Raw genomic sequence first — 25,765 nt, 5'->3', positions numbered from 1 at the left:
GAAAAGAGATGCTATTTCCAGACCCAAACTGCTTAGATAATCAACTCACAACACTGTTATTAATTTATGAATTAAATAGCTGGTATCTGTTTCTGGTTTATTCCCATTCAATAATTAAATGGCACTATTTCTAAGGGAGACAAAGACAACTGAATTGCCACTATGTCCTGGAAGCTTCATTCTCTGCCTGATAAGTCTGTTCTGCAGCATAATTCTGAACGCACTTAGGGCCATATGACTGCATGTGAAATAAACTGGTGTTGTTTTGTTACCTGTCAATCATGGTGGAGTGTTCTGCCTAGCCCTCCCCACCCACTCCAGTCTAGACACATCACATGTGTCTCCCACTGCTAAGGAAAGCAGGAAGCTCAGTGGAAGACCTAAGAGACCACTTTTGGCACAAACAATTCACTGATCAATTATTTCCAGCCCAGAATACATCTTTTCGGATTAAGGTTAATACATTTAGATGATAAAAAAATCAAATTAGCCTGAGATATATAAGGGTCCATCTCCCTATGTGTTAATTTCAGAACTTCATTTGTGGTATTTCTGGTTGACAGAAGTAGAGGATGCCAATTGTTCAGATTGGGTTAGTTGCCAAATATCTATCAAACCCTGGAAAATAACCCACTCTGTTATTTGCAAGCACTGTTATTTGAGGTCAGGGTTGGTCATACCCTCTAGAAATCAGAGGTTACTGATTTGACTGGTGGCATCACTAAAACCTTTCTTTTTCAAATAAGTAGCTGGCAGGAACCATATTTCCTTCCTTTACTGAAGTGCCTGAAGCAGCTATTTTAAGATGTTGTTTTGGAATGGCCGATGATAGCAAGCAGGGTGGCTTTTGAGACCTCAGACACAGTAAAACCGAGAAAGCTGGAAAATAAGTATCTAGTTTAGTTAGTCCCCTGAATGCTTGATATATTTTTGGTTGTGCAACTAATGGTTTGTTTGAAGGTGCCAACGAAAATATAGATAATTTCTTATTAACATAAAGAATTTCGGACTTCTCGACCAGCTTCCATAGCATCTTTATTTCCAAGATGCAGTTTAGAGCTGAATCAATTACTCAGAACCATAACTGTTCCTAAAGAGTGAAGATGGTGCTCTGGTCTCCATCATTATGCATCATTATGCAATGAATTCACCCATGCTGACAAATTACCTCATTATTTGTATACACCCTATCCTACACTACCTATAGCATAATACCTTATCCTGTTTTTCTTTGTATCACGTACAGTATTTGATTTCTTCTCAAACACATCTCAAAAGTAAATAGAAAACAGTAAAATCAAAGGTGAAATTTGGTCACCGGTGTCTAGCAGCAGAAGAAAATGGTAAAGAAATATCTTGCCTCTCTCTGGATCCAGAGGGAGTGGAGGCTCTGGCTTAGGAGAGGTCCAAGGACCATGGGGCTCATCTTCCTGCTCTTCTATGGAAAATAAATTGAGGGAACAAGGGTTTTGCTTAGATACTTTGCTTTGACAAAACAGTCAGAAGAAACTTTACCAGATCCAGCTTGTTAAGACATCCTGAAGTCCCACTATTCAGTTTTCCTCAAAGGCCGGAAAAGTCTCACTCTCTAGCTACTTGAGAAAGGAGAGGTTCTGAAGGCACAATTATGTCACACTCCTCGACATCTCCACCGTCACCAATGCTCTTGAAGGAAATAAAGTATTGGGGGATTATCTTTTGTGGTTGTGTTTTATAGCCATTTTTTTTGCCAGAAGAACTTGGGGGCCAAGAAAGGATGTGACATTTTTGCCCACTTGGCCATAAAGTGGGATGTAATTACATAGTTCTTGGAAAATAAAAAATCTGGATTTTTTTTTCCTGTGAAAGACAAATTCTTTGTGCAACACTATATACTTTTTTTTCCACTGAATTGTCACAATTACCCACAATTTACAGATGAGGAAGTGGAGGCAGAACATAATTTAGAGAATTATATGTTATATTATTCGTTGGTCACAGGGATGTTCGAGCAGAGATCTTCAGTTCAGCAGTTCTTGCTCTCAAAGTCCCTTTCTTTCCAGTTACCTTGAGTTTGAAGCTTAATTGTCAAGAATCCAGGTCCCCAGGGTATAAGGCACAAAAGCAAAGACATTGGTTGGCCACTGTGGATTAGTTCAGCCACTAGAGCGGTTTTGAAGCTTTCTGCAACAGCTATGCAGGAGAGGCCTTCCCACATTGACAGAAGGACACAAAGGAGCTGAGGTCTCAGTCCATGTCACCTCAAAGACAAGTACTTGGAGCTGGGGAAGTCCAGCACCAACTGAGGAAGGATGCAAAGTTCAGAAAGAAGCTAAGGTCAATTGGATAGACCACATTATTTAGTAGCACATATCCAAGAATATGAGAGGAATTGCTGAAAATGCCTACTAATTTCTATAAAACTTCTATATCCTTGATCTCGCGCAAGGAGATCTTAGGCTGGAGCAATAGCATAACAGGTAGAGCGTTTGCCTTGCATGCAGCTGACCTGGGTTCAATTCCTCCTTCCCTCTCAGAGAGCTCGGCAAGCTACCAAGAGTATCTCACCCGCACGGCAGAGTCTGGCAAGCTACCCGTGGGTATTTGATATGCCAAAAACAGTAAAAAGAAGTCTCACAATGGGGACGTTACTTGTGCCTGCTCAAGGAAATCAGTGAGCAATGGGATGACAGTGATACAGTGATATCCTTGTTCTCATTGGTAGAACCAATTCTCTCAAGCTGACTTTTACTTTATTGTTGTTTCTTAGTGTATTTAACTCAAACCACAAATAGTGTGATCTGATAAACTTGTACCTTATTGCAACTTCATTTATCCTTCCTCTCTCTTTTAATATTAGCAATTCTGAAAAACTCTCATCTCATGCTGGGAGAGAAAAGTCTGGATAATGTTTTTGGAAGAATATGTTCCCACCAGACCTAGAACCATATATATTGCATGCCAGGGCAGGCATTTTGATGAGGTCCTTGGAGTGAGTTTCTTGGAACAGTGCTTGTTGCTGGTCCTCTTTTAAAAAAGCACTAAGGTGGGGCTGGAGTGAAAGCACAGTGGGTAGGGAGTTTGCCTTGCACGCGGCCAATCCGGGTTCGATTCCCAGCACCCCATATGGTCCCCTGAGCAGCGCCAGGGGTAATTCCTGAGTGCAGAGCCAGGAGTGACCCCTGTGCGTCCCCGGGTGTGACCCAAAAAGAAAAAAAAAAGCACTAAGTTCTCCTCATTGAGCAGACTTGACATTCTAAAGAAGTCACCCTAGACTTCTGACTTCTGAGCAGGATCAGAACCAAGAGAAACACATCATTTGACTCCAACAAATCGGTTCTAGAATGTGGCATCTTTACCAGGGAAAGGCCTTGATAAATTATTCAGATAGTGCAGTGGGATCTTCACCCTATCATTATCATGCATGTTCCTTTTTTTTGGTGGTTGATTTGATATTTAAAACATTCCATATTCAGAGGACAGAGGATAGCACAGGAGTTAAGGTGCATGCCTCGAACATACCTGCTCGAAACAACCTGATCCATATTCAATCCCCAGCACACATTTCCCCAAACATCATTGGGTGCAGTCCTGGAATCTCTTGAACACCACTAGGGTAGCTCGGGTAATACTGGGCACCAAGGAGCCAAGAAGTACCACATTCTCAGGTTCTTTTATTTATTTTACGTTTTATTTTTATATTTTATTTTTATTGAATCAACATGAGATACAGTTAAAGATCTTTCATGTTACTCTCAGTCATATAATGATCAACACCCATCCCTCCACCAATGCACATTCCCCACCACCAATCTCCCCAGTATCCCCCCCATCCCAACCCTCCCCCTGCCTCTATGGCAGATGATTTCCCCCATACTCTCCCTCTACTTTTGGGCATTATGGTTTGCAATACAGATCCTGAGAAGCTATGACGTTTGGTCCTTTATCTACTTTCAACGCATATCTCCCATCCCGAACAACAATTCCTACAACCACTATTGACTTAATGATCCCTTCTCTATCCCAGCTGTCTTCTCACTCAGCTCATGAGGCAGGCTTCCAACTATGGAGCAATTTTCCTGGCCCTTGTCTCTACTGTCTTTGGGTGTCAGTCTCATATTATTTTATTTTATATTCCATAAATGAGTGCAGCTCTTTTATGTCTGTCCCTCTATTTCTGACTCATTTCACTTAGCATGATGCTCTCCATGAACATCCATTTATAAGCAAATTTCATGACTTCAGCTTTCCTAACAGCTGCATAGTATTCCATTGTACCAAGGTTTCTTTAACCAGTCGTCTCTACTGGAGCACTTGGGTCGTTTCCAGATTCTGGCTATTGTGAACAGTGCTGCAATGAACATACTGGTGCAGACGCACTTTCTACATTTTTTTTTTTTTTTTGCTTTTTGGGTCACACCCGGTGTTGCGTTCTTGGCTCATGCACTCAAAAATTACTCCTGGCAGTGCTCAGGGAACCATATGGGATGCTGGAAATCAAACCCGGGTCTGCCTCGTGCAAGGCAAATGCCCTACCCACTGTGCTCCTGCTACAACCCCCACTGTGTTTTTTTGCACCCTCGGGATATATTCCCAGAGTGGTATTGTGGGGTCATATGGAAGCTCAACTTCAAGTTTTTTCCATATGACCCTGCAATACCACTTTTGTGAACATATTCCAAGGATGCAAAAAAGCATAGTAGAAATGACATCTGTATCTGTATGTTCACTGCAGCACTGTTCACAATAGCCAGAATCTGGAAACAACCCAAGTGCCCTAGAACAGAAGACTGGTTAAAGAAACGTTGGTACATCTACACAATGGAATACTATGCAGCTGTTAGGAGAGATAAAGTCATAAAATTTGCTTATAAGTAGATAGACATGGAGAGTATCATGCTAAGTGAAATGAGTCAGGAAGAGAGGGACAGATATAGAAGGACTGCACTCATTTGAGGAGTATAGAATAACATAACATGAGGCTGATACCCAAGGACAGTCGATACAAAGTCCAGGAGGATTGACCCATAGCTGGAAGACTGCTTCTTGAGTGGAGGGGATAAGGCAGATGAAATAGAGAAGGGACCACTAAGAAAATGATAGCTGGAGGAATCAGTCAGGATGGGAGATGTGTGCCAAAAGTAGATAATGGACCAAACATGATGACCTCTCAGTGTCTGCATTGCAAGCCATAATGCCCAAAAGTAGAGAGAGAGAGTATCGGGAATATTGTCTGCCATAGAGGCAGGGGGAGGGTGGGAAAGGGGAGGTATACCCAGGATATTGGTGGTGGGGAATGTGCACTGGTGGAGGGATGGATGCTAGACCATTGTGTGATTGTAACTCAATCATGAAAGCTTGTAGCTATCTCACAGTGATTCAATAATTTTTTTTAATTTTCTAGTTTTTTAAGAAATTTACATATTGTTTTCCGAAAACATTGGGCAAGTTGACATCCCCACCAACAATGAAAGGGAGCACTTTTCTCCCCACATCCGTGCCAGCATTGGTTGTTCTTGTTCTTTTTGATGTGTGCCAGTCTTTGTGGTGTGAGATGATATCTCATGGTTGTTTTGATTTGCATCTCTCTGATGATTAGTGATATAGAGCATTTTTTCATGTGCCTTTTGGCCATTTATATTTCTTTTTTGAGGAAGCTTTTGTTTATTTCTTCTCCAATTTTTTTTTTTTTGCTTTTTGTGTCACACCCACCAATGCTCAGGGGTTATTCCTGATTCTGCACTCAGGAATTACTCCTAGTAGTGCTTGGGGGACCATATGGGATTCTGGGAATCGAACCAGGATCGGCTGCATGCAAGGCAAACACCCTCAACCAGTGCACAGTGAAAGCAGCCAGGTTAGGAAAAACTTTGGTGCTAAGATATCCTGGGGGCTCTTAATGTTCAGGGCCTTCCTTGGCTTGGGCAGAGTTAGAAAGTCAGTCATGGAGAGTAGAAAAGTCAGCCCATAAGCAATTGTCATAGATCCTGCTAACTGAGAGGGATATTTATGTCCCTGCTCTTCCTATGAGCAACACACATTAGGGACAGGTGTCCAGGGATAGAGTTCACTGGTAGAGCATATGTCTCCCATGCATGAGTCCCTGGGCTCAATCCCCAGAACAGTCACTGTCACTGTCACTGTCACTGTCATCTCGTTGTTCATCGATTTGCTCGAGTGGGCACCAGTAACGTCCCCATTGTGAGACTTGTTGTTACTGTTTTTGGCATATCAAATATCCACAGGTAGCTTGCCAAGCTCTGCCGTGCAGGCGAGATACTCTCGGTAGATTGTCAAGCTGTCTGAGAGGGGCAGAGGAATCAAAGCTGGGTCGGCCTCGTGCAAGACAAACACCCTACCCCTGTGCTATCGCTCCACTCTCCCCCCAATAGTAAACAAAACAAAACAAAGCAAAACAAGCAAACCCCCTCTACTTTGAAAAAGTCCGTAGGAGTACCTATCTAACCATGGGGAGGTAGAGACGAGGCAGGACATTGCTGTGTGTATTCTCCTGATCTTGCTGACCCAGAGTTCAGTGCTCTTAGAGGAGTGAATACCAAAAAAGGAGTATGATGGAAAAAGTGAATCTCTTGCTAAAGTATCATTGGTGTGATATTTTTCTACCAAAAAAAAAATTAAAAGGGAATGCCCTGCTGCAGAGGCAGGGTGGGATGGTGGGAGTTGGGGTGGGGGTGGTGGGAGGGATTCTGGGAACATTGGTGGAGGAGAATGGGCACTGGTAGAAGGATGTAAATGAAATACAAACATGAAAGTTCATAAGTTTGTAACTATACCTCACGGTGATTCACGAATTAAAGAAACCCATTAAAATATTTATAAAATTTTTTGACACTCTTGATTGGAAGAAAAATTATGTTGTTTTGAAGGATGTCATTTATGACAGATACAGATCATAACAGGATATGAAGAATGGAGAGTAAGTAAAAGAAGAAAAAATAACAAAGTTGAAAATTTAGTGCTGAATTAATCTTTTGTGGATACAGTAAAGAGTGGAATGATGTCTTAGGAATGCTGCTCAGTAATGAAGAAGATGCATCCTGAGACCCTCTAGTGGAATGAAGAGAATAGGAATTGTCATACAAAGATCAGGACATAATTGGCATTGACAGAAAAAGGGAAACTTAGAGTGTAGGCATCAAAGCATCATATTTAGGGTCTCAGAAGTGGGCTAGCAGCTCAGCCCACTTCTGTGTGTACGCAGATAAATCTTTTATCAGCAAAACAATGACACTATTTGTAGGGCCTGGGTAAGGATAACAAGAACTTGTATAAAAAATTAGTGCAACATATGTGACAAGGTGGGCTGGTTAAAAGGAAGAGAGTGATAGTAAAAAGTTAGTGCTATTCCCCAGGAAAAGGATACAAGTGGGACAGATAGAATGACAGCAAATGACCTGACAGGAAAGGGAGGCTTGAGCCTGAGCTAAAAAAGGCCGAGGTGTGCAATTAGGAGGAGGTTCCCCAGTCAAAGCATCAATGCATCAATGACATGACATGTCATTATAACACTTTTGAATTGATAGGATAAAATTTTTTTTTAAAAAAAAAACAAGCAACAACAAAAAGCATTCAAGCAGAAAAAATAGGTTACTTATGGAGGTTCAGAAATAGGATGGCTCCAGAGAATCACTAAATATCAGAGTCTGTTGATGAAACATTTACTATTTTGAAGCAAAGTGATTGTAACCCCTATATTACAAGCTTGGTCAAATTATTTTTCAAATTAAGACAGTAGAAAAATATTCCTGAGAACTCAGAGTTAAAGAAATAGACATTCTTACATTTTTCTGGCAAAAATTTTGTTGGTTCTTCTTTAGCTAATCATTAACCACTACTTCATAGTGAGATGAAAAGACTAAAGGTGAGCAATGAAACTTGCTAAAATTAGCATAAATCTATAAAACTGTACTAAATATACCTTTAAAACAACTCCCAAACTTCGAGTCTAGCATAGAATTATATTTGATTGATAAATAATTTCATAAAAGAAAATTTACTTAAAATTTCAGATTTCTAAAAGTGAAGTCAGGGACATAGGAGGCATTGTCAAATTAAAACTGCATTAAAATACCCATCTTATGTCGGGAGAGTGTGTAAAAACTACCTATCATGGTAGTTAGAGAAACATATATGAAGCTTTTTTTTTTATAACTTAAAGCTCTTGTTAAATTTAAAATTGAATATGATTTTCAAATGTTTGAAAGAGATTAGTAGGCAAAACCTAGTGTGTTAGACAACTTAAATGATAGATTTGGCAAAGAACCATGAAAAGCATAAAATTTCAATGGGATGAAAAATATGCATAACATAATCTATAAATATAGTATGATGCAAATTTTATTATGTGTGTGTATAGATCTGGGTGTAGATGTTAGAAAAAAGACAGAATAAACGGAGTAAATATGTTGGCTTCAATAAAACCATATGTTGCTTTTATATTTAGAGAAAACAAACAATTAACAACAGCATCCAAAGAGAAAGAAGCCAGTGCGGGGTTGCTCCATAGACGCTGGAGTATGTGGCCTCATCAACATAGAATTGAGCAGATGGTCCACAGAGAAACCCACCTCTGCTCCCAGCACCTCATCTCTTCCTCTGAGAATAAGGTGGGTCTCATACTTGCAAATCAAAACAGCATGTAGGGTCTTACCATAACAGTTATCCTTCCAATAATATTTGGGCCTTATTAAGCATTTGATCCAAACCAGCATTCCTCAAAGTGGCTCAGACCTAGAAGATGCTGGAACAGGGTGAAGCCGCGACTGTAAGTGTCTGTACTTGTTTGCTGAAAGAGGGTATATTTCAGAACTGGGGGGGTGGGAGGGTGACTAACTAATACTTTTTTTCTGAAAAAAAGGATGACAGGCTAAATAAATTGGGGAACCTCTGATTTAAACAGTTGATATTCTAATGATGGGGATTCAACAGATAGAAAAGTATGATATAGTGCCCAATCCCCTCGACAAAAGTTGACTTATCAGGGTTGCAGGCCCAAGTCCACATTGGATTAGGGACTCATACATATGTTTTAAGTATAATTTATTTTAAGATTAGAAGGAAAACAGGATTTTTGAAGAATATATATATATACATATATATTTAAGTGAATCACCGTGAAGTATAGTTACAGACTTACAAATTTTCATGCTCGAGTTTCAGTCATACAATGATCAAGTACCCATCCCTCCACCAGTTTCTATTTTCCACTACCAATGATCCCAGTATCCCTGCCCCGCCCCACCCCACCTCTGTGGCAGGGCATTTTCTTTTGCTCCCTCTCTCCTTCTGGGTGTTGTGGTTTGCAATAGAGGTATTGAGTGGCTATCATGTTCGGTCTATAGTCTACTTTTAGCTCGCATCTCCCATCCCGAGCAGGTCCTCCAAATACCCTTTACTTGGTGTTCCATTCTCTATCTGGTTTTCATGAGATTGAAACATTTCTGCTTTCTTAAACCACCCAGCATGTGAGGACAGCTTCCAAGCCGTGGAGCAAACCTTCTGGTACTTATCTCTACTATTTTTGGGAGCTGGAGTGATAGCACAGTGGGTAGGGCATTTGCCTTGCATGCGGCCGACCCGGGTTTGATTCCTCCGCCCCTCTCGGACAGCCCAGCAAGCTATCAAGAGTATCTTGACTGCACGACAGAGCCTGACAAGCTCCCCATGGTGTATTGGATATGTCAAAAACAGCAACAACAGCAAGTCTCACAATGGAGATGTGCCCGCTTGAGCAAATTGATGAGCAACGGGTTGACAGTGACAGTGACAGTGATTCTTGGGTGTTAGTCTCCCATTCTGTTACTTTATAAAAATGGATATATCCTAATAAACCCAGGCTGCTTTATATTTGTCCATGACAGCACAATTGTAGCATATAATTTTAAATTATCTTTTGATGGAGGAGGTGGTTTAAGGAGGCGGAAATGTTTCAATCTCATGAAAACCATAGTGTGACCCTACCAGGAATTTATAGCACCCTTGGTATTTGCACTTCTGAACAAAGAACCCTCTCAACTCATGAATCACTAAGCTCAAAGTGTCCTTAAAATCAGATCCTCCTAAACTGGACCCCTGATTCATTACATCCTTGAACTCAGAGAGTCACTGAACCCATAATCCCCTAAACCAGAACTCTGATCCCAAAGTAGCCTTAAACTCTGGGCATTCCTAAACTTATAATACTTCTGAATTAATGATATCTTTGAGCTCATAGCATCCCTAATTAAGAACCCCTGACATCATGGCACCCCAGAATTCAAAATAAATCAGCATTCTATTCTCCTAGTATCCTTCAACTGATTGCACCCTAAGCCTATTGCACTGTAGTGGATACTTAATATCCACCTAATGCCCACTATTATACCCATGGCCTTTCTGAACTACCCTCTTGAAATAAATAAATAAATATATATGTATACATATAGTGTATATATATATGTCATGAGTCAAATACTTCATGGCAGACAATATCAGATTGACTAAGAAACTGGTTTTATTGATCTCATCATCACCATCATCATCATCCCGTTGATCGTCGATTTTCTCGAGCGGTCTCAGTAATGTCTCCATTTGTCCTAGCCCTGAGATTTTAGATGCCTCTCTTTACACGTCCTTCCCAATGGTGCCACAATGGAGACTCTTTCAGGGTCAGGAGAATGAGACCCATCATTGTTACTGGTTTTGGCATATGAATAAGCCACGGGAAGCTTGCCAGGCTCTCTCCATGTGGGCAGAAAACTCTCGGTAGCTTGCCAGGTTCTCCGAGAGGGAGAACTAGGCTATAAGATGTCTAGCTTCTTATAGCTTCTGGGAGCTCAGTTTTATAGCCTCTGGATGTTGGCCGTTGATGGGATTACAGGGCGCCAGGGGCAGTTTGTGGGTGTGACTGCCTAGCTACTGGAAAATGGGAAATCTGGGCAGAAGAGTCCCAGACCCAATCTGAGCAGGCTTGGAGATCTCAGCCCATGTCCTGCACACCTGGGTTCCTCTGCCAGTTCCTTCATGAGTGAGGCTCATCTGAATGTGTGGAGAGGGGCCTTGAGCATGGCTGTGGGTGGGTTCCGGAGGTCTTCAGCTGCTGGGGCTCTGCTCGGGGCGGGGAGGGAAACTCAATTCAACCCCTCTGAGGGTCCCCGGTGAAGACAGCCAGGCACAGGGGCAAGAGACTCTGCCATCAATCTATACAAATAATGTTATTTGTGCTATATATTTATTTGAGAAAAGATTTCAACACTTTCATTGTTTAGCTGTATATTTATCCCCCACACGGAAAACATATGAAGTCTCATGGAACAGTTTGGATTTGGGCAGTCTGGAGAGGTTGAACCCAACAGCTGAAAGTTTTCAGATATTAAATTTTAGGTTTATTCCTAAATTGTCCTGAAGCTAAGTTTTCTTGTGTGCAGAATGAAGATAACATTCATTTTCAGAGTTTGCATAAAGTTCAAATCAAACATACTGAATGCAATGGCAGACAGCATTGACTCAACAAATAGTTACATAGAATGTTATTTGATATAAAAGTCCAGGTCCTCACCTATTCAAATTAACAATATTTCTGCAATTTATATATCTGAATGTGAAATGGTTGCAATGACTAAAAAGCAAAAGACATTTGTCCAAGGAATGTGTTAATAATGTGATACACATAATTTAGTGGGAAATGAGTGAATTAGGAAGATATGGATGGCTCGGTAAAAGTTTGACCATTATAAATGGATCGTGCATAGCTAATAAAGTATCTATGAAATTTTAATAGTCAATTTGCATATGCCAGGAATATATAGATTAACTTGAAATACAACATGTATAAAGGTACGTAAAAACATAAAAAGACAAGGTATATTGGCATATATTTGGTCGACTATCATCCCTGTAGCAAAAAATTATCATTGAACATTTGCTTTATTCTTTTAGTCCCTGAGAATTCAGAAGAGGATGTGGCAATCTCTTTCCTCACAGACTTCACCTGCTCTTAAGAGAAACCGCAAACCAATAAGGAAATACATGAATAAATGTGTATGTTCGTGAGAAGTCATGGCATTATTTCATGTACTGTTACCTCCTGTGGAGATAAAGAAATCCAGGTCAGACTGGTGAGATAATACAGGGGTACTGGAAGGTACTGCCTTCCCTCCCCAGTACCTCACATGGTCCAGTAAACATTGCCAAGAGTGATTTCTGAGTACAGATCCTGAAGTAAACCCTGAATACCACCAGTATGGGAAAGAAAGAAAGAGAAATGAAGAGAGGAAGAAAGAGAGAAAGACATAAAGGAAAGAAGAAAGGGATAGAGGGAAGGAGAGAGGAAGGGAAGAAAGAAAGAAGGAAAGAAAGAAGAAAGGAAGGAAAGACAGAAAGAAGGACAGAAAAAAGGAAGAAAGGAAAGAAAGGTAAATGGAATATTTTCAGAAGGAAGCAATGCTAGCCAAATATTTAAAGAAATTAGGATCACATCTTACTGACTTGCAGCATGATTGGGATGACGTGCTCTGGTGCTGACCTGGTGCTTTTGTGCTTCTTTCCTGCCCCTTGATTTGATCACTGTCCCTAGGGTGACACAACCCTTACATACAGCACTTCTCTAAACTTGTTACTGCAAAGAATTTAATTTTGAACCCTTTGCTCTTTGAAGGAACACAAGAGTCTCTATTTTCTTCTTTTACACAGTATTTACCTTTTAATACTCATTCATAATTTTATCTAGGAGAGCTATATTTCTTGTTAAGAATCGAAGAAAAGGCATTTGCCCTTCTTTCAGGTAGCTCTTCTTTCAGAACACTTCTGCCTTCAATAAATGATGTTTACCTTAGTTCTTGTTCTCATCATCATTGTTACCAGCACTGCTCTGCCCCTTCAAAGCTCTTTCATATAGAGGCACCATCCTTTCTAATATGCAAAAATAACACTGTAGCATTGTCATCCCGTTGTTCATCGACTTACTCGAGCAGGCACAAGTAATGTCTCCATTGTGAGACTTGTTAATTTTTTTGGCATATCGAATATGCCCCGGTTAGCTTGCCAGGCTCTACTGTGAGGGCAGGATACTCTTGGTAGCTTGCCAGGCTGTCTGAGAAGGATGGAGGAATTGAACCCAGGTCGACCACATGCAAGGCAAACGCCATACCTACTTTGCTAGCACTCCAGTCCTTATGCTATTACTCCAGTCCTTAAAATAAAAGTGAAAATAGCACTATAAAAGTCAGCCATTTTACTTACTTCTTTTCTTTGGAAGTAGGGGATAGGCCATCCCCAAGTGTGCTCAGGGCTATTCCTGACTCTGTGTTCAGAGGTCCTTCCTGCTAGTGCTCGGGAACCACATGCAGAGCTGGGGATCAAGCCTGGGTCAGTCATGTGCAAGACAAGTGCCTTGATCTTTGTACAATTTCCTCTCCCATCTTACTTCCTCTTTAGACTTGTGACAATTTTAGTTGAAAAAAAAAATAATAACAATTCTAAGATCATTTAGATAATTTATTTTAAAACCCTAGGGTTTGAGGGTTTCATGAACTGAGTTCCTGTCATCGTCTAACTCTATATATCCCACAGTACCCAGTGTTGGTCTCTGATCATTAACTCTTACAAGAATTTGGACAGAAACAACTCTTCAATCTTCAGCTGAGGCAAAGAGCCTACATTCCCTGGAGCGACTCTGGATCAATACACCCTGTAGTAGGCATCCTGGCTCTGGGTATGGTCAAACATCTGGAAATCGATGAACTAAAGTAGTTTGGCACATTTCCCTCAAGTGGTCTCCTCATAGAATATTTAGTGCACAGTGGGAGTCCTCTGACTGGGCAGCTGCATACAGAACCGAATTGTTCAGTTCTGATAATGGACAGCAGGTGGCGATCTCGTTTTAGTATTCTAGTCCCCAAGAACATCAACAACTGAAAGGTTTCCGGTGCATTTAAAAAATAATTTAAAATGATATATACATATATTATATATTTCTGACAAACAAAAATTATATTTACATATATTATATATTTATGAGGAGCCAAAAACGCACTCTGTTTTCTTTAATCAGCTTCATTTTCTTCCTTACAGTGCTACTTGGGAAACAGTCAACACAACTTCCCCTGCTAATTTTTTCCTCCTACAATCAGTCAGGTCTGAGGCTGGAGATTTTCCAACTGGAGGCTAGAAGTGCAGGTAAGGCGGACAGCAGAAAATGCATTGGCATGAGCAGTGGGTGTCCATTGGGAGCCTCTAGAAGCCTTGTGCAGATTCCTACCCTTCTGTGGCGTCGATGCTGAAGGTTGGTGGGTAGTAAAACAATTTAAAATTATATATGCATATATATTTCTAACCAACAAAAATTATATTTACATATATTATATGTAAGAGCAGAAAGTGAGTCAGGGACAGGGGGACGAATCAAAGTGAGTGCTCAGAAAAGTTTCCAGGTCACCTATGGGCCATACTTTGCTCACTCCACCAAGTAGACTTTGCTCAACTGCCAAACTATATGAAGAATAACAGTTTCTTCATTCACTCATTCATTCATTCATTCATTCATCCTTTCCTGCATCAAATATAAACCCTTCTATGTTCCCAAAGTGCTGTTTACTCTTGGTACAAATCAGGGGCTGGTCAGAAAACCGGAAAGCCACTGGTTATCTTTAATATAAAGAATTGCAAATTACATGAGGTTGATCATTAGATAATTACCTAGAGAAATTGGAGAAAAGAGAAGGTATCAAGGGTGGTGACAGGAGGTGCAGCTGTCACTCTGTGACTGTGAAAGTCCAGGGCTCTGTGGTGCTTGGTTTGAGCTCTGAGGAAGCTCAGTGGGTGCTGGTTCTCTCCGAAGGTAGTTCCCAATGCTCTGGAAGAACTGAAAGCGGCTCTGTTGCTTCTCAGGAGTAGAATAACCACCCCTGAGATGAAGTCGAAGAATGAGATGAAGGGAGAATCAAGTTCTTTTCCCTTTTTCCTTGCCTCCCTGTGCCCTGTAGCATTTCCCACTGGCAGAATCATATATGACATGTAGTTCTAGGGTTTAATACTTCACTGCACAGAGTGCAGAGACAATAGCTGAGTCATAGCCATTCCCCATCCAACTCAGTTCAACATAGGACAAAAATGCAGAAGATATGATCTGGTCCTCCGTCATATTGCTCTCGACCTGACTTCAAGAATATGGTTTGCAGTGTGACTCATTTCCTTTGATCACTACAGTGTGACATAAAATTTTGCTGAAAATAACAGAACTGAATTCCTTTCTTTTGCTTAAAGATTCAAATAATTTCCTCACTATTTTCAACCATACACAATCTTGATCCTTATGTTTTATTAGCACAGTTTTATTTTTTACATGAGCCAGATCCACGAAGAGGAAAAGTATGTCAAAATGTCATCACAGACCTTTTGTTAAATGTAAATGGACAGGTTGAATTGAATTAATGCACTTTCAGACTAAATGAAGCCACTGTGCTTTCAGCAGCTTTCATTATGGTAGCAAGGATTCTATTGTCAGATATAATAAATTTGACATATTGGCATTCCCATTTTCTGTTAAGATATTTACTTATGCATATTTACTTTTTAATTTGGGAAAGGTAGACGTGGAAGGGGTTGGGAAGTTTAGATTCAAAGGAGAGAAAATTGATGTGAATGTAAACTTATTTTGAAGACTTCTGTTGGTTTTTACCTAGGTAAAGTGTTTATCTGAGTCAATGAGCAAGAATGGGAAAGACCAATCAGAACTGTATAGTGACTGGAAGAAGTAAGTGGTGGCTGAAGAAAAGATACCAATCTAGGAATATTTAGCATGGAAGTTGAACTGGGCATTACCTATTTATTGGCGTTTCATTGTTTTTTGTTTGTTTTGGGTTTTGGGGATATGTTTCACAGATCAGAAACTTCAAAAGTGCATTTCATTTCCCCTGCTTCTTTGTAAGGAGTGTTTTTCTTTTTGTTTATTTATTTGTTTTTGTACTTGGGGCTACAGAGGTCATTCCTATCTTTGTACTTCTAGGATTTCTCCTGGTGTATCAAGGAGTGAAACTGGATCTCGCATCAGTAATGAATATATTTGTGCCATTAAGCTGGCCTTCTCATGGGCACTCTACATACATCTTAAATGTCATCAATGACATGAATTCACTTGATATTGGGAAGTAGAAGGGTGACAAGATGCCATTTCATTTCTTCCTCTGGATATCATGCTTGTATAGATTAGGAGATTTTCTACATCCTCAGCCCTCTTCTACAGAATTTAATTTCTGAGACTGCACCAACTGTCAATATGTCACCAGCTCTCACCAATTCTTACCCTCCCCCCCACTTTACTTAAGCACTGTGACATACAAAGTTATACATGATGATTTGTTACAGGCACTCAACATTCCAACACCAGTCCTGTCACCTTCCCTCACCATTGTCTCCATTTCCCAACCATCCCTCAAGCCAACCCCCAGAGCAGGCCCATCATATAGATATGTGTGTGTGTATTTGAATCACCATGCGATATAGTCACAAAACTGTTAATGATCAAGTTTCACTCATACAATGTTCCAACATCCATCCCTTCACCAGTGTACATTTCAGTTTCTTCAACAGATACTGAAATACAACAGATACTATCAAAATGATCAAAAATTGTTTCCATAGAAGAAAATTTGTGTGAAAATCTCACTATGGGGACATTAAATCTTGTCTGAGGGTTTACTAAGCTGTTGGTACAAGTTAAGTCTTTTGGTTAATGCTTTTGTTCTTCAAGATTTGTTGGCTTCTAAGTTATATCCCATTCAGTCTGGTGTGCTGTTACTGGGGTATCACTGTTGTAGAATTTGGAGATGTTGCAGGGCTGGAGTGATAGCACAGTGGGTAGGGCATTTGGGGCTTTTGCCTTGCATGCAGCTGACCTGGGTTCGATCCACAGCATCCCATATGGTCCCTTGAGCACCGCCAGGAGTGGTTCCTGAGTGCAGAGCCAGGCGTGACCCTGTGCATCACTGGAGGTGATCCAAAAACCAAAAACAAAAAAAAGAATTTGGAGACGTTGCTCCAGAAAACCCAGAATATTTAACTGGGCAATCAGGGATGCATGGTGGCTGTTTTGAGGTATGGAAGCGATTGCTGGGATTTGTTAGGACAGGAGCTGGCCTACCCCACTTTGATACTGCCCTGGAGGTCTCAGTTGAGAATTATTGTCGGAGAAATTTTGGTGGCAAGTTGATCTCTTTTGAGATTTATTTATGAGTCTTTAGAACAAGATTGGTATATGAGCTTATATGGCTAATGTGGTCGAATGTAGGTGTGGCTTCTAGGTCGTCTGGAAGTCTGGGGAGATGGGGGAGGTCACTCACTCAACTCTGAGAAGACAACACTAGTTCTTAACTCTGACAGTGATCCTAAAAGCTACAGTGCTCCTCAGATTTCCCATCTCCTTTCTATTAGATGATTTAAATTCAAACTTCACCACCAAAAAAATCCAGCAAACATGTTATCTGGTCAAAAACTCACATTTTATTGTGAAGTGTTTTTCTCCAACATCAGTCATGTTTGTTATCTGTATAAGTTTCAAGACACTCAAGAACTGAAAACTGCTTCATTTCTTGATGATAAGACAAGATTGGGTATACTGTTATCTAGATTGGGCAAATGTTGATAAATTCAACACCTCTTGCTCCCAGCATAGGATTAAAATATGCTTAAGGTATATATTTCATATATAAGAGATAATTGAAGTGACTCTGAGGAGGAGATAGTACTTTTAAAAATTATTTTGCTGACATGAACCACAAAGAAAGAGAATGTGTGCTCCTGTCCACAAATGGTATAATCTGAGAGTCACTTCTCATGCACTAGATGGAAATCAAGTCCTTTATGGAATGTGAAATTTAATAATCGTCCCTGGAATGAAGATTCTTCTCTTTCAAAGCTGCTCATTATCTCAGTCAAGGTATCAATACTCACAAGGGATAAATCAAGATGGTCACATCAATTCTTTCTTCACAGGGATTCTTGATGTGTAGAAAACAATTTAGTCTCTAAAACTTTAAATTGTTTTGAACAGTACTTGTCATAAATATACTTCTTCTCTTTGCACTGTTTCCCATTCTATATCCTTAGTTTAAAAAATCTGTTGCGCTAAAACAGATGACTGGTTAAAAAAAACTTTGGTACATCTACACAATGGAATACTATGCAGCTGTTAGGAGAGATGAAGTCATGACATTTGCTAATAAATGGATTACATGGAGAGTATCATGCTAAGTGAAATGAGTCAGAAAGAGAGGGACAGACATAGAAGGAATGCACTCATTTGAGGAGTATAGAATAATATCACATGGGGCTGGCACCCAAGGATAGTAGAGACAAGGGCCAGGAGGATTAACCCATAGCTGGAAGACTGCTTCATGAGTGGAGGGGAGAAGGCAGATGGAATAGAGAAGAGATCACTAAGAAAATGATGGTTGAAGGAACCAGTTGGGATGGGAGATGCATGCCGAAAGTAAATAATGGACCAAACATGATGACCTCTCCGCGTCTGTGTTGCAAGCCTTAATGTCCAAAAGTAGAGAGAGAGTATGGGGAATATTGTCTGCCATAGAGGCAGTGGGAGGGTGGGAAAGGGGGGATATATCCAGGATATCGATGGTGGGGAGTGTGCACTGGTGGAGGAATGGGTGTTTGATCATTGTGAGATTGTGACCCAAACATGAATGCTTGTAACTATCTCATGATGATTCAATAAAATTTTAAAAAATAATATGTTTCAGAGGTGGAGAGATAGTACGTAAGTTAAAGCACTAGCCTTATACTATTGACTCTGATTAGATCCCCGGCAACACATATGATCCTCTGAGAACCACCAGGAGTGATCCCTGAACTCAGAGACAGGAGTAAACCCTGAATATCAGCAGGTGTGGCCCAACTTCTCTACCCTTAAATATTTTATAAAAACTGATAATCAAAGAACCTGTTGACCTCAGTAGACCAAATTGAAGTCTGGATGGAGGCATGGAGGCCATTTGTCACTGCACCTCTGATCATGCTGTAGCATGCAGATAGAATCTGCAAGGCAGTGGTCTCTCTATGTGGGTACTGTGTTTGTTGTCAAAACTGAGAGGCATTAGTCAATAATATTTAGCATGTACTTCCTTCCATTTGTTTTCTTTGTTATCACATGGATGGTCTTATTTGTCAGTCACAAGAATATCATGGAGTAGTTCTAACAGGGAGTAGCAGTTACTGTTTGGCCTCACTGGAAGGGAACATAATTTTTTTTAGGGACAACTATGCTCCCCACTTGGTAAAGAATTCATGCCAAGTTTTCTCCGTTCTTTGAGGTGGCTCTTATAATCCTTGAGACAAACCAAAAATAAGAGAAAAATAAAAACATAAGACTTCAGAAAAGTAGAAATCAAATACTTCCATCTATTTCTGAAGAATAAAGTGTCAAGAGAATAATTCTATCCCATCACCAAAAGAGCAATGTTTCTATTTGACTGTAAGCTCCAAATTGTCTCCCAAACTTCAAAGTCTACAGTCAGCAAGAAGCTTTGATGATTCTATAAATCTCACGTGTCTGCTCCTCTGTATATCCCCAACACCAATGAACACGTCAGGACTGTGGCTGCTCCAATCAATGCAAGGTGCCCTAGGTTGTTCTCTATTTCTCAAGGAGTCTCGTCTCCTTGATTAGATCAAAAGAGTCTTGGAGAGAAGTTTTAGTCTAGAAAGACACATACAACTGTTGTGGCTGGCAATCCTGCCTGGCAGGCCAGTTCACATGACACTAATCCAGGACACAGTGTGGTCCCTCTGATTCCCACCTGCCTTTCTTGGCATATGCAAGCTCATATCCTGGACAAGGAGGCAATCTGTGAAGGGTGTGCCCCATGCTTCTTTGCCTACCACCACTCTCTTCTCCAGGAAATAGTTGTTTACACACACACACACACACACACACGCACACACACACACACACGCACACACACACGCACACACACACGCACACACGCACACACACTCAAAAAGAGAATTGTGCACTCAAAGCACTGGGAGACTCTTGGAAGAGAGCTGGCTTTAGAGAAGACTGAACACAGTGATGCAAATAAAGTTATCATTCTCTTCTCCTTCCTGTTTTCTTTCTCCCTCCAGCTTGTCTCGCTTATCTTGCTAAATTGACTTCTTTTAAGTCCAAGGAGATTATGTATGGCTGGTGTGGGTCATGGCTAACACCAGATTTATGTCACATCAGTATTAGCAACTCCAGAGGAGAGGAACTTCAGTCTTCTTCACATTTGCTTCAGTCTCTAAGCAAATGTTAGCCTGGTAACACACTGCTATGCCTGTCACGGGCATCAGGTTGGGGCTCTGATCTCCCAATAAGCTCTCAGCACTTAGCTTGCTAGACTCCCCTAAAACAGCCATAACTGAGGAAAAGCAGTGTCTCAAAGGAGAAGGTCTCTGTGAAATACACATCCAGGCCTATGATGGTGACATCTCTGGAGTCAACAAATTATTTGTTCAGTGAATTCCTATGTAAAGGAAACAAGGAGAAGAACCCTTTAGATATACACACCTCTGCACAACTGCCCACTGGCACATTCTCCTGGGGTGAGCAGTTCAGAAGTTATCCTCTTTGACAGAAACATGTAGAGAGGCATCCTATGCAGCCCTTGGTTTTATGCCTGGCTCAAGCTAACATTACCTGTCACTCAGTTTCAGGAACATCTGACATACCTTTTCACGCTGAGAGCTAATTGCCCTATTTTCAAACCTGGAACTGTCCCCCCTGTGATATTTTTCCAATCACAGTGATATATTTGTCTAGCCAGCAAGCGCTGCCAAAGCCATAGCTATTCTGGAGAGTAGTCGGGTGTGAGAAGGGGAATTATTCAGCACTAGAGTAAACAAAAAGAAATTCTCTCTGAATCAAAAGTTGCAAAACAATAGCATACTTTCCTTAATAATAGATATATGATAATAAAAAAATTGTTTGTGATCCATTTTTCTAATCTTTGTGAAATGAATACACTCAATCATGGAAGTTATTCAGAAACTGCTTGCTTCAAATAATGCCATGAATACATTACAAAAGTAATTAAGTGAGAACCCAAGTGAAGTAGAACAGTATTCTATTCAACGCTTTTTCATAATCAGATAAAAAACAAAACAACCCACAAGTAAGACTTAGGAGATAAATAAAGAAAAACCAACACAATTACAACATAAAAATAAATAAGGTTGATTTTAAAATATTGAGAAGAATGCCACATTTCTGTATCACTCAAAATAGTAATTTGCATTACCTTGGAATAATGAAACAATAGTTATTTTAATTTGTACTTTGATTTATTTACTTATTTATAATAGCTACTTATCACTTGGATTGGAGCGATAGCACAGTGGGTAGGGCTTTTGCCTTGCACCCAGACAACCTGGGTTCAATTCCTCCATCCCTTTTGGAGAACCCGGCAAGCTACTGAGAGTATCCCGCCCATACAGAAGAGCCTGGCAAGCTCCCCGTGGCATATTCAATATCCAAAAACGATAACAACAAGTCTCACAATGGAGATATTGCTGGTGCCTGCTTGAGCAAATCAATGAGCAACTGGATGACAGTGATACAGTGATACTTATCACTTCCTACACATTTCTGGCAAAAACTACGGAGAAAACAATGCAAAAGGCATAAAATCTTTACATTCAGCAAATGAGAATTTAGTTAAAGGGTTAAATGATAACAAATAAATATAAAATTAAGTGAGATGGGCTATGAGTCCTATGTGTTGAATACATAGTATTTCCCCTTGAAATTTAGAAGAAAGTACAAATCATGGCAAGAGTCCTTAGACGTGCCACCTGACCTTGGTTGTGAATGTAGGTGGAAATTCTAGTAGCAGAAATGGTAAGAGTGGGAGGGAAAGGACGTGTACAGAAAAGCAGGGTAGGGTTCAACCAAGAGAGAGTAAGAGGAAACAGAAATTCAGTTAGGAAGATAAAGACAATGAAACTGAAAAGAGGGTTAAAATTGTGGAATTCTGAAACCAGTGTGAAGTTTTTCAAATATACTGGCAAGGTCTGAGGGGCCAATGGCTTTGTTGAGAAGGATTTTGTCAAGGTGTCTGTTAGGACAATGATTCTTTCCCTTGGTGGAGATGGTGCTCCCAAGGGGTGCTCAGGAAGCAGAAGGCACCCAGGGCCCTGCAGGCAAGTTCCTGACTAACCAGGCTGATGCTTCAACTCTATGATGCAAGGATGCGCTGCTGCTCAAACTCTAGGATTTTTGAAACCACTAGGGCCATCAAGGCTCCAACTAGTGGTATTGAGGAGAAAATGTCTTTAATCATTGGGTCTACAGAATAACATTGTCATTGGAAGGGGAGAGACGGGAAACATGGAAAATGGGTTTTTCACCAGACACACCACTCAAAAGCAAACCAGGGTTTGAAGATTTGTATTAGGTGATGAGGTTCCCATCACAAAGCACTAAAGACTGAATGACCCCTGAATGAACTGAATGTAACTTCTCTAAGATAGAAAAGGACTGAGTCTTTTAATAATTTATTAATTACAGATATTTAATAATTATGAACAAAAAGGCACTTTTTTACTTTCAGAGTTTTGTAGTCTGGAAGTTTGAATTCAAGGTGTCAGTAAGATTGCTTTCTTCCAAAGCCCATTTTCATGGCTATAGGCTTGTTAATTTTTCTCTTGGTCTTCGAATAATCTCTTTCTCTGTGTATCTGTATCCAAATCTCTTCTTACAATGAATCAGTCATTGCATTTGGATCTATCTAATGACCTTCTTTCACCCAGTTACCTCTTTGAAGGCTCTTTCTACAAATGTAGTCATATTATGAGGAATTGGGGGTCAGTAATTCAACAACATATAAACAGGAGTAGAGATATAATCCTTCTCATGAGGGGTGATAGGACTTGAGTTAAGAATGTTTTCCTTAGGTTTGTAGAAGTAGTGAATCAAGAACCTGGATGAATTTATGCCTTAACATTTCTTGGTGAGAGACTGGATGTATAAGGAACAGAGAAAGATGTGTGACAAGACTGCAGGTAAAAACAACTTTCTAATTTTAAAAATATTCCCTTATTTTTATTGAGATAACATGGTTTACAAGAGTTTTTATATTTTTTATACTTGCAATGTTACATCACCAATCCTATTTTTTTTTAATTTTTTAAATTTTATTGAATCACCGTGAGGTAGTTGCAAGCTTTCATATTTGGGTTACAATCTCATAATGATCAAATACCCACCCCTCCACCAGTGTACATTCCCCACCACCAATATCCCGGGTACCCCCCCCCCTTATTCACCCTCCCCCTGCCTCTAAGGCAGACAATATTCCCCATACTCTCTCTCTACTTTTGGGCATTATAGCTTGCAACACAGACACTGAGAGGCCATCATGTTTGGCCCATTATCTATTTTAGGCACACATCTGCCATCCCAACTGGTTCCTCCAGCGATCATTTTCTTAGTGATCCCTTCTCTATTTCATCTGCCTTCTCCCCTCCACTCATGAAGCAATCTTCCAGCTATGGGGCAATGTCCCTGGCCCTTGTCTCTACTGTCCTTGGGTGTCAGCCTCATGTGATGTTACCCTACACTCCACAAATGAGTGCAGTCCCTCTATGTCTGTCCCTCTCTTTCTGACTCATTTCACTTAACATGATGCTCTTCATGTTTATCCATTTATAAGCAAATTTCATTACTTCATCTCTTCTAACAGCTGCATAGTACTCCATTCTGTAGATGTACCAAAGTTTTTTTAACCAGTCATCTGTTTTAGGGCACTCGGGTTGTTTCCATATTTTGGCTATTGTGAACAGTGCTACAATGAATATATAGGTACAGATGTCATTTCTGCTATGCTTTTTTGCATCCTCAGGATATATTCCCAGAAGTGGTATTACGGGGTCATAAGGAAGCTCAATTTCGAGGTTTTGAAGGACTGTCCATACTGTTTTCCAGAAAGGCTGAACCAGCTGGCATTCCCACCAACAGCGAAGGAGTGTCCCTTTTTCCCCATATCCACACCAGCACTGGTTGCTTTTGTTCTTTTGAATGTGTGCCAGTCTCTGTGGTGTAAGATGATATCTCATTGTTGTTTTGATTTGCATCTCCCTGATGACTAGCAATGTGGAGCATTTTTTCATGTGCCTTTTGTCCATTTGTATTTCTTTTTTGAGGAAACTTCTGTTCATTTATTCTCCCCATTTTTTTATGGGATAGGAGGTTTTTTTCTTATACAATTCTACTAGTGTCTTGTATATCCTGGATATTAATCCCTTATCAGATGGGTATTGAATAAATATTCTTTCCCATTCTGTGGGCTCTTTCTGTATTTTGGTCACTGTTTCTTTTGAAGTGCAGAAGCTTCTTAGTTTGATGTAGTCCCATTTGTTTACGTTTGCTTCCACTTGCATAGTCAGTGCTGTTTCGTCCTTAAAGATGCTTTTAGCTTCAATGTCATGGAGAGTTCTGCCTACATTTTCTTCTGTGAACCTTATAGATTCATGTCTGATATTGAGGTCTTTAATCCACTTTGATCTGACTTTTGTGCCTGGCATTAGACAGAGGTCAGAGTTCATTTTTTTGGCAGGTAGCTATCCAGTTTTCCCAGCACCACTTGTTGAACAAGCTTTCCTTGTTTCACTTTGCATTTCTTGCTCCTTTGTCAAAGATTAAGTGGCCATATATTTGGGGGTCTGTGACAGAATATTCAACTCTGTTCCATTGGTCTGCAGGTCTAGTTTTTATCCAATACCATGCTGTTTTAATTACTACTGTTTTGTAGTAGAGGTTAAAGTTGGAGAAGGTGATCCCCCATCTTCTTTTTTCTAAGGATTGCTTTAGCTATTGGTGGGAGTTCATTGTTGCATATAAATTTCAGGAGTACATCACCAATCTTATCAGTAGAGAGTCAATAATCCCCACCAATCTCCCATTTTGTCTGCTATGAACATTCTATAAGGTAGGAAAGAACTGAGTTTTCTATATCCATGGTGAATAAAGAAAATGACATAAAAAGGTGGAGGGTATGATTGGTAATTCAGAGTACAGATGCAGGTTAGGGATAAAGCAAATAATTAATTTGATATCAGATCAATCCCCAACCCTCCAAAAAAAATGCTCTTCTTGATTTAAAAGAATTCTGGAGATAGTGACTTACCTAACTGGTTAGGGACACATGCATAATTAGAAACAGGTTATAATCACTTTTAAAAGGCAAAGGGAAAAAAAAGAAGAATGATAAGAAATAATAAGACTAACCACAGAGAAAGTTGCCATTTTAGTACAGAGCAGAGTTCCACACACTTAGAGATCAAGGGAAAAGGTGAAGGAATAATAGAAAAGAAGGATTAGTTAGAGCAGAGAGTCCCCAGATGAAAACTGGTTCACAGGTCTAGAGAGGTTGAAAATCACCAATCTAGAGAAGGATTTTATAAGAAGGATTGGCACAGGCCAACAGATTTGCACTGGATATGGGAGGGCGATCCTTTCTTTTCAGTTAGCGATAGCACAGTGGGTAGGGCATTTGCCTTATACTCGGCTGACCCAGGTTCGATTCCTCTGTCCTTCTTGGAGAGCCCGACAAGCTACTGAGAGTATCCCGCCGGCACTGCAAAGCCTGGCAAGCTACCTGTGGTGTTTTCGACATGCCAAAAACACTAACAAGTCTCACAATGGAGATGTTACTGGTGCCCACTCAAGCAAATCGATGAACAGCGTGAAGACAGTGCTACAGTGCAGTACTAAGACAAGATAAAATAGAGCAAGTGC

This window comes from Sorex araneus, chromosome 2 (genome assembly GCF_027595985.1).
Source record: "Sorex araneus isolate mSorAra2 chromosome 2, mSorAra2.pri, whole genome shotgun sequence".
Taxonomy (NCBI): domain Eukaryota; kingdom Metazoa; phylum Chordata; class Mammalia; order Eulipotyphla; family Soricidae; genus Sorex; species Sorex araneus.
The sequence above is the reverse complement of the archived record's forward strand: the minus strand, read 5'-3'. Positions refer to the sequence as shown.